Below are 9,676 nucleotides of genomic sequence, written 5' to 3'. Positions count from 1 at the left end.
CGACTTCGGCTCAGGTCACGATCTCGCGGTCCGTGAGTTCGAGCCCTGCGTCGGGCTCTGGGCTGATGGCTCAGAGCCTGGAGCCTGCTTCCAATTCTGTGTCTCCCTCTCTCTCTGCCCCTCCCCCGTTCATGCTCTGTCTCTCTCTGTCTCAAAAAAAAAAAAAAGTTTAAAAAAAAATTAAAAAAAAATTAAAGAGGGGCACCTGGGTGGCTCAGTTGGTTAAGCGTCCGACTTCAGCTCAGGTCATGATCTCATGGTTCATGGGTTCAAGCCCCGCATCAGGCTCTGTGGTGACAGCTCAGAGCCTGGACCCTGCTTCGGATTCTGTGTCCCTCCCTCTCTCTCTGCCCCTCCCCTGCTCACACTCTGTCTCTCTGTCTCTCTCAAAAATAAACATTAAAAAACATTTAAAAAAATAAACAATTTTTTTAATTTTGTTTTTTCATTTTTTAAAATTTACATCCAAATTAGTTGGCATATAGTGCAACAATGATTTCAGGAGTAGATTCCTTAATGCCCCTGACCCATTGAGCCCAACCCCCCTCCCACAACCCCTCCAGTAACCCTCTGTTTGTTCTCCATATTTATGAGTCTCTTCTGCTTTGTCCCCCTCCCTGTTTTTATATTATTTTTGTTTCCCTTCCCTTATGGTCATCTGTTTTGTGTCTTAAAGTCCTCATAGGAGTGAAGTCATATGATATTTGTGTTTCTCTGACTAATTTCACTTAGCATAATACCCTCCAGTTCCATCCACATAGTTGCAAATGGCAAGATTTCATTCTTTTTGATTGCCCAGTAATACTCCCTTGTGTATATATACCACATCTTCTTTCTCCATTCATCCATCGATGGACATTTGGGCTCTTTCCATACTTTGGCAATTGTTGATAGTGCTGCTATAAACATGGGGGTGCATGTGTCCCTTCGAAACAGCACACCAGTATCCCTTGGATAAATGCCTTGTAGTGCAATTGCTGGGTCGTAGGGTAGTTCTATTTTTAGTTTTTTGAGGAACCTCCATACTGTTTTCCAGAGTGGCTGCACCAGCTTGCATTTCCCCCCCCCAAAAAAACTTTTTTTTTAAAAGAGGGGCACCTGGGTGGCTCAGTCGGTTAAGCGTCCGACTTTGACTTGGGACATGATCTCACGGTTCAGGAGTTCAAGCCCTGCATCGGGCTCTGTGCCTGGAGCCTGCTTTGGATTCTGTGTCTCTGTGTCTCTCTGCCCCTCCCCAGCTTGTTCTCCCTCCCTCCCTCTCTCTCTCTCTCCCTCCCTCTCTCTCTCTCTTTCTCTCTCTCTCAAAAGTAAAAAAAAAAACTTAAAAAATTAAAAAAAAAATTGGGCCCGTAGAAGGCCTTGGCTTCCTTTTAGTCCAAGAAAAAGCCCTGGGTTAGATGGCAAAGGATAATAACAGTAATGAGAATGATGGCATCCACAACCATCTGTTCTGTCCCCCCGTCCCAGGGCTAATGACCTTTTATTATCCTCTGTCATTCTTAGGACTGCCTGATGCAGCAGGAATGAGCATCCTGGTGTCACAGACACCAGAGCACCCACAACGGGTCCCAGAGCAGGCAAGAGAGAACTTGTGGCCCCATTTTACAGATCAAGAAACTGAGGATCTAAAAAAGGAGGCTAATGGTGCCCCACTGGCTCAGTCGGAGGAGTGTACGACTCTTGATCTCAGGATGCTGGGTTCGAGCCCGGGGTTGGGTGTAGAGCTTACTTACATAAATAAATAAACCTTAAAAAAAAAAAAGGAGGTCAGTTGCTGGAGATCACGCAGCCAGCCTTTGTGTGCAGAGACAGTTACAAGCCCAGGTCCTTTCAGTGCCCTTTCCACCCCTCCACAGCTGGGCTCAAACCTCCTGGGCCTCAGTTTCCCCTTCTCCATAGGGATTTGCTGGCCTGTCCCAGGGCCATCATGCCATGAATCCTGCTCTCTAAGAGAACACCACGACCTGGTGGGGCAGCCCCTTCCTTCCCAGGGAAGGTCTCCATCCCAAGGAGCTGCCTCCAGGGGCCTTGGGGTCCTCCAGCCCCAGCCGACCCCTTCTCTCAGCAGTTTAGGGGTTCACTATCCAGTAGATCCTCTGGCACCAACTTAGGGTTGAGTATTGTCCTTGATACGACTTTTTTCTGGATCATTCATTTAACGAATATTGATTGTCACCGTATGCCAGGCGGGGTGGTAGCTGATGGGGGTCTAGAGTCGACACATTCTAGCAGGACATTCATCCAAGGCGGGGGGCTGGTGGGGAGACAGGGGCGGTGGGAAGATGGAGGAGAGAGGGGGGCACCTTGGAGCACGTGGATGCTGGAGGGGGCACAGTAAAGCCGGGTGGTGAGTGGGGAGAGGGGGAGGGCCAGGTCTTCTGGCCAAGGTGGTGGAGAGAGGACGCAACCTTCCCGCAAAGATGGAAAGAAACGAGGACAGGGCCTGCCCTAGATGAGAACATTCCCCTGCCTAAGGCGAGGGAGGGGAGGGGAGGGGAGGTGGGAGAGGCAGGGGTGAGGAGGGCTGGCCAAGTGTGTCTGCCAAGTGCCAGCCTCAGTGACCGGGGCCCAAGTGGGGGAACCGGGCATCGGTGAGATTTTCAATGGTCCCGTCTTTCCACTTGCCATCCCAGACTTTTGGCCTCGCCTTGGGACACCTTATCTGGAAAATTCTCCCGCTCTGAGAGGCTTCGTAATATCAGGAGGGACCCATCAAAGGGCTTTGCTGTTCTCTCCTGACTTGTGCCTGAGCTCCTTGCCAGGAGGCTGTGGAGAGCTCTGTGGGCTGGGCGTGTTCCTGGGTGATTTCGTGTCACCTTCATGTGCTCCTGCAAGGTAGGTCTCCCCACTGCACAGACGAGGAAACTGAGTCTCAGAGAGGGGTCCTAAAGAGTCCGAGGTCACCCAGCCAAGAGATCGGAAGACTGGGGCTTGAACCTTGGTCTCTCTGTCCCATCTGACTTGGGGGTCTGTAGCAAGGCATCAGGAAGTCTGTGAACCCCTTCAAACGAAGCAAAATTTCAGTTGGGGTATTTGCCTTTTCCAGAGAGGGAGCCTGCAGCCTGGTGAGTGAGAAAGTCGAGAACGGGGACTCTGGGATCACTCAGCACTGAGGCTGGATCCTGACTCTATAACTTGTGTGGCCTCGGGCTGCTGAGGAAGTGGAAGCAAAGGAAAACTTCAGTGCCCGGCGCACAGCTGGAGGTCAGGAAACCCAGAGGCTATTACTGAAGGAATCCACTTGGCATGTTCCAAAGAAACTGTATCTCGGAGGTACAGCTTCTATTAAACGAGAAAACACACTTTTACAAGTCAGTGCGTTCACTACAATCCCACATCTTGAAAATATCCTTATAGAAAAGTCTGGGAAGAAATATAGGACTGCAGAATGGGAATAGTGGTCATCTCTGGGCATAAGGATAACTGGTATGGTTTTCTGCCTTGTGCTTTTCTGTATTTTCCAGATTTTTTTTTTCTCTACAGATGTGCATTGGGAATCAAAATTTTTTTTTTTTTTTTTTTTTAGGAAGAGAAAGAAAACTCTTTGGTCTTGTCTCAGACTGGAGCTGAGCCAAAGACAATGGGCAAATCTATAGCTCCAAGTGAGATAAAAGCAGGACAGAAGAATCTAATGGATCTCAGGCAGAAAGCTCCGGCCTTCGGGAGAGGGAAAACTGAGTCAGGCTCCTTAGAGAAGACTCGAGCATATCAGGAAAGTCTTCCTGGAGGAAGAGGTCTTTGAAGGGCTAGATTTGAGAGCCAGAAAGGGCTGGATTTCGACCAAAAGGGAAAGATGAGTTTGGTCCTATGGTCCTGTGGGTACTGGGGGGCCGATGGAAGGGCTTTGAGCAGGACTAGATCTTTAGGAACTGGACCCAGCAGCCACATGAGATGTTATTGGATGGCAGATGGAGCCTGGGGTCTCTGAGAGTGGCCAGGGCTCCTGAACTGGGGGGAGGGAGGGCATCCCAGCTTCCATCCAACTAGTAGAAAGACCCAGGTTACCCCACCCCCCCCCCCAGCTGGCCAGCAGGGTCTCCTTTACTTTGCTCTGCTCATCTGGCCCAGACTATACTGCAGTCCACACTTAGTGCGGCCCCCTATGGATGGACCTCTTGTGAAGCCCTTGGGAACCTCATGACATTCCCATTTTACAGGCCAGGAGACTGAGGCTCAGAGAGGCCAGCTGAGCTGCAGGATAGGGAGGTGCCGTTGCACTGGGATGAGGGGGAGGGGGCTCCCTTCCCAGCTATGTGAGCAGGAACTCACCTACTGCATCCAAGCCTGTTTCTCTCACTTTGCAGGGAGTGGGGGACAGTGACACCCAGTTGTGAGGACGGCAGCGGGTGCCTGAAGAGACCGTCATGCCATGACTGTCCCAGGTCACTCAGCAGCTGGTGGGGCTACTGCGTCCCTTGTTACCTGTTTTGCTCTGTCCTTCCACGACACCTTCTGCTGTCGCCCGTATTTATTTACAAATGTATTTGTCTATTGTCGGACTCCCCGCTCCCCACTGAGACTGAGCCAGGCTTGGTTTGTTCTGGGCAGAGCTCGAGGGTGGGGGCTCAGTCAGTACTTGCTGAGCCAGCAAATGCATTGAGGATGAGCACCTCCGGGCTTGTCTGTTTTGAGTCAGTTTCCTCCCTGTGTCCTTACATCATTTCTCCCCCAAGAACCACATTTTACAATAGTTTCTATGGCAGCTCGCAGCTTCCTCCCTCTTCTTTAAGTGAGGGTGGGGGGAGGAACTGCCGCTTTACAACCCGGGGAGTGGGGTATGTGTGTGCATATTCACATGTTGTCTATGGAGCTGTAGGGGGCAAGATGGGGACATTCTCCAGATACCTCGGGGGGTTGGTCCCCCTTGGAGTCCAGTGACATGGGGGGGGGGGCGGGGGGGGGAGGTTGAACCTTTGTGCAGGGGGGAGTTTCCCCGGGTCACTGGGTTAAGAGACACATCCCCACAGGCTAGCCCTGCCTGGAATTTCTGGGGAGCAGGTACAGGCAGTCTCTACAGGTCACCGTAGGGCTGTGTGACCATGCATCCGTGGGGCCCCGGGGCACATGAATCTGGAGTCCGGGCTGTATACAGCCCATAGCACTTGGCTTCTCTGGGAATTCAAGGAAGCTTCAGGAATGACTGAGATCAAGGTCAATGGCCAGAACCAAGCATCTGTCTTCAGCTGGGGAGCCGCTGGAGATTGAGGGAAGGTGGAGGTGGGGAAGGGTCCCTGGGTGCCCAGAGCCTGGGGCCAGATACTTCTCCAGGCCCTAGAGAGGCCTTAGGGGACAAGAGTCAGCGGTAGTAAGAGTATTTTTGAAAGTCAAGGCTGGTTCTTAGCTGCTTGAGTAATGCCTTGGAAACCCAGAGAGCTTAGTTACCCCCTCAGATCTCTCCCAGGGGTCTGGCGCTGGCCTTCTCACGGCCCTGCTAACTCACCTGCTCCCACACCGGCATCCGCCAGTCTGAGCTGACATCCCGTCCCAGCTGACGGCAGCCCCGTCCTTCCAGGTGCTCAGGCCAAAGACCTCAGAGTTGTCCTCGATGGTTCCTTCTCTTACACCTGCCACCTCCTTGAATGTGGGCCAGGTTCAACTCCCTCCTCCCCTCCTCCCTTCTTCCCTTCTTTTCTCCCTGTAAACTCTACCCCCAACGTGGGCCTGGAACTCACAATCCCAAGATCACGAGTCGCCTGCTCTACTCACTGAGCCAGCCAGGGACTGATTTCCAGGGACTAATTTCTAATGTTTATTTTTGAGAGAGAGAGGAAGAGAGACAGAACATGAGTAGGGGAGGGGCAGAGAGGGAGACCCAGAATCCGAAGCAGGCTCCAGGCTCTGAGATGTCAGCACAGAGCCCGACGCGGGGCTTTAACTCACAAATCACAAGATCATGACCTGAGCCAAAGTCAGATGCTTAACCGACTGAGCCACCCAGGTGCCCCTCGGGGGACTAATTTCTAATGAACAGAATTTGGCAGAAATGATGCTATAGGATTTCCAAAGCCAGCTGCCAACAGCCGGCGCCTTATAAGTGCCCCTGCCCTCCAGTGGACCCTCAGGTTGCATTTGCCCAAGGCACACATCTTCCCAGGGCTCTCTGTCTTACAGAATAAAAGCCAAAGTCCTCAAGGCCCTACCTAACCTAGCCCCATTTTACCTTTTTGGCTTCATTTTCTTTTCCTTTTTCTTTTTTTTTAATGTTTATTTTTGAGAGAGAGCACGCACATGAGCAGGGGAGGGGCAGACAGAGAGGGGGACTGAGGATCCGAAGCGGGCTCCATGCTGACAGAAGAGAGCCCGACGCGGGGCTCGAACCCACGAACCACGAGATCATGACCTGAGCCGAAGTCAGAATCTTAACCAACTAAGCCACCCAGGCACCCCTTGGCCTCATTTTCAACTACTCCTCTCATTGCGCATTTCATTCCAGCCACCCTGGCCTCCTTGCGATTCCTCAAACGCAGGTTCTCGGCTGCCTTGGGCCCTTTACACGTACTCCTCTGCCTGGATTGGTCTTCCATTAGAAATCTGCAGCTTGGTCCTCTGATCTCCTTAAATCTTGTCTCAAACGTCACCTTTGTCAGCAAGGCATCCCTGACACTCCCACCTAACCCTGCAATCCTTGGCTTCCTAGAGTTCTTTACGACTGTCTTGCATTTATGACCTCTTACGGGCACTATAGTTCTCAATTTTGTTTATGGTATGTCTTCCCCAACTGGCATAAAAGCGCCACAGGGACAGGGAACAAGGCTTAACTTGGAGTCGGCATTCGGGGTGCCCGGGTGGCTCAGTCGGTTGAGCATCCGACTCTTGGTTTCCGCTCAGGTCGTGACCTCACGGTCCGTGGGCTTGAGCCCCGTGTCAGGCTCTGTGGTGACATCGCAGAGCCTGCTTGGGATTCTCTCTCCCTGTCTCTCTGCCCCTCCCCCCACCTCTCAAAATAAATACATCTTGAAAAAATTGTTGAGGGGCTCCTGGGTGGCTCAATCGGTCACGTGTCTGACTTCGGCTCAGGTTGTGATCTCACGGTTTGTGACTTCAAGCCCACATCAGGCTCTCTGCCGTCAGCACGGATCCCTCTTCGGATTCTCTGTCCCCCCCCCTCCCGCCCCTCCCCCATTCGTTCTCTCTCCCTCTCTCCCTTTCAAAAATAAATACACGTTTTAAAAAAGTGGTGAGATATCTCTTCTCACCCGATGGGGAATGTTTCAAAAGCACAAGGTAACTGAGTGAGGGTGAGCGGTGGGAAAGTGGCCTTGGGCCTTCCCGATTCGTGGGGGGTACACACGGGCTCCATGAAGACGCGGGCTGCTCACCGCTATAAACACAGTGCCTGGGACCGTATCTGGCACAGAGTAGGTGTTCACTAAAAATTAGAATGAACGCATGATTAAACAGATCTTTCCAGAAGGTAATTTGGCAATGTAGAACAAAAAAACTTAAGAATGTGGGGGCTCTTGGGTGGCCCAGTCAGTTGAGTGGCTGACGTCAGCTCAGTTCAGGATCTCGCAGCTCCTGAGCTCAAGCCCCACATGGGACTCCCTGCTGTGCGCACAGAGCCTGCTTCGGATCCTCTGTCCCCCTTCCTCTCTGCCCCTCCCCCTGCTCGTGCGCTTTCTCTCTCTCAAAAGTAAATAAACATTTAAAAAAATATATTTATAAGAAAACCCAAAAACTTAGGAATGTGTATTCTTTGGGGGCCAACAATCCGAATTTCAGGAATTTTCTTGCAAACATAGTTAAACTAGTTGTCACAGGCGTGTGTGCAAGCACGTTCACTGAAACTTGTCCGCTCCCTCCCGCACCCACGCCGTGTGGGGGAGGCGGCACACAGACAGATACGTTTTCTGTTCTTATGGAGCATATTGTCCCGGGAGTGAGAGAGAAGCAAGAGGAAATCGAATGGGAGAGACAACCTAAGTCCCCATCATCCGGGGATAAAAATGCCGTGCTGTGTAGCCGTGGGTCTACACATCCTGACGTGGAAAGGCACCGCACCTCGGCTGTGCTGAGTGAGACAAAAAATGTTCTAGGGTAAAACGTATCACGGGAGTTGACTTACGTTAAAAAATATTTTCCCCCTTCACAAAGATGGCACCAAAGGCGAAGAAGGAAGCCCCTGCCCCACCCTCGCCCCCCGAAACCAAAGCCCGAGCAAAGGCTTCGAAGGCCAAGAAAGCAGAGCTGAAAGGCATCCACAGCCATAAAAAAAAAGAAGATCCGCACGTCCCCTACTTTCCTATGGCCCAAGACACTGCGTCTCCTAGGGCAGCCCAAATATCCTGGAAAGAGGCCCCCTAGGAGAAACCAGCTTGACCACTATGCCACCATCAAGCTCCCCCTGACGGCGGAGTCAGATAGGAAGAAAATAGAAGACAACAACACACTTGTGTTCATCATAGATGTCAAGGCCAACAAAGCACCAGGTCAAACAGGCTGTGAAGAAGCTCTATGACATTGACGTGGCCAAGGTCAACCCCCGGATCAGGCCCGATAGAGAGAAGACGGCATATGCTCGACTGGCTCCCGACCATGATGCTTTGGATGTTGCCAACAAAATGGGGATCATCTAAACTGAGTCCAGCTGGCCAAATCTAAATATAAATTTTTTCACCATTAGAAAAAAAAAAATTTTCATTTGCCTTGAAAGGTCTGTAAGGAACATTCTAGAAGGTCAAGAGTGGTTAATAAGTGCAGATATTATCAAGTGTTTTTTTTTTTTCTTTCTCTTGTACATTATTTGCAAGTTTTCCAATGAAGATGTATTATGTTTCTGGCCATAACACTTTTTAAATGTTCATTTATTTTGACAGCGAGAGTGGGGGGCAGTGAAAGAGACAGAGAGAGAGAGAGAGAGAAAATCCCAAGCAGGCTCCAAGCTGTTAGCACAGAGTTCAACGCAGGACTCGATCCCACCAACCGAGAGATCATGACCTGAGCCAAAATCAAGAGTTGAACGCTCAACTGACTGAGCCACCCAGGCGTCCCAAAACAATAACTTTTTAGTAGATATTATGATGAGTGGAAGGAGCCAGACATCAGAGAGAACATACTGCACAATTCCACTTGGGTGACGTTCAAGAACGGGCAAAACTAATCTATGGAAATAGAGGTGAGACTATTGGCTAGGTCTCGAGGTGGGGGTGGGTACTGGCTGGGAAAGGGCATGAGGGAACTTTCTGGGGTGGTACAAATGGTGCTCACAGGGTACGTACCTATGTAACCATGCGTCCAGCTGAACGCTTAAGATTTGTGCACTTTCCGGTATGTAAATGAAAACTCGATACTGGAAAATAAAATTAAACAACACAAAGCACAACGCATCAGACTTAAAATAGCCAAGAGCAAGGATTCTAATTAAGACCCAGATGCCCGGCTGCCAGGAGTACTTGGTGGGCGGAGCCCATGATGGGAACCCGGGGGGGCGGGGGGGGGGGCCTTTGCTGGTGACAAGGGTCGTATCACAATTGAAAACAGAGCCCGTGCATTTCAGAGCAGATTAAGGAGGCTTAACCAGCCGGGCCACTCAACTCGTGCCACAACAATTTAATAGACACGTGTTCGGGCCAAAAAAACCAAATGGCCCCGAGTGACCAAAATAACCTAATCTCATGCAACCTGTCAGGGGGACAGAGAACAGGCCTCCGCTCCATCAGACAATTCCAGGAATCCA

The 9,676-nt window shown here is 51.0% G+C and overlaps 1 pseudogene; it reads left to right on the top strand.

Annotated features, from left to right (window-relative positions):
- The first annotated feature begins 7,170 nt into the window (after nt 1-7,170).
- Nucleotides 7,171-8,612, top strand: LOC132693623 (large ribosomal subunit protein uL23 pseudogene; annotated as a pseudogene).
- Nucleotides 8,613-9,676: the final 1,064 nt, after the last annotated feature.

The sequence above is a fragment of the Panthera onca genome, chromosome B4 (genome assembly GCF_046562875.1).
Source record: "Panthera onca isolate mPanOnc1 chromosome B4, mPanOnc1 haplotype 2, whole genome shotgun sequence".
In the NCBI taxonomy this organism is placed as follows: domain Eukaryota; kingdom Metazoa; phylum Chordata; class Mammalia; order Carnivora; family Felidae; genus Panthera; species Panthera onca.
The sequence above is the reverse complement of the archived record's forward strand: the minus strand, read 5'-3'. Positions and strand labels throughout refer to the sequence as shown.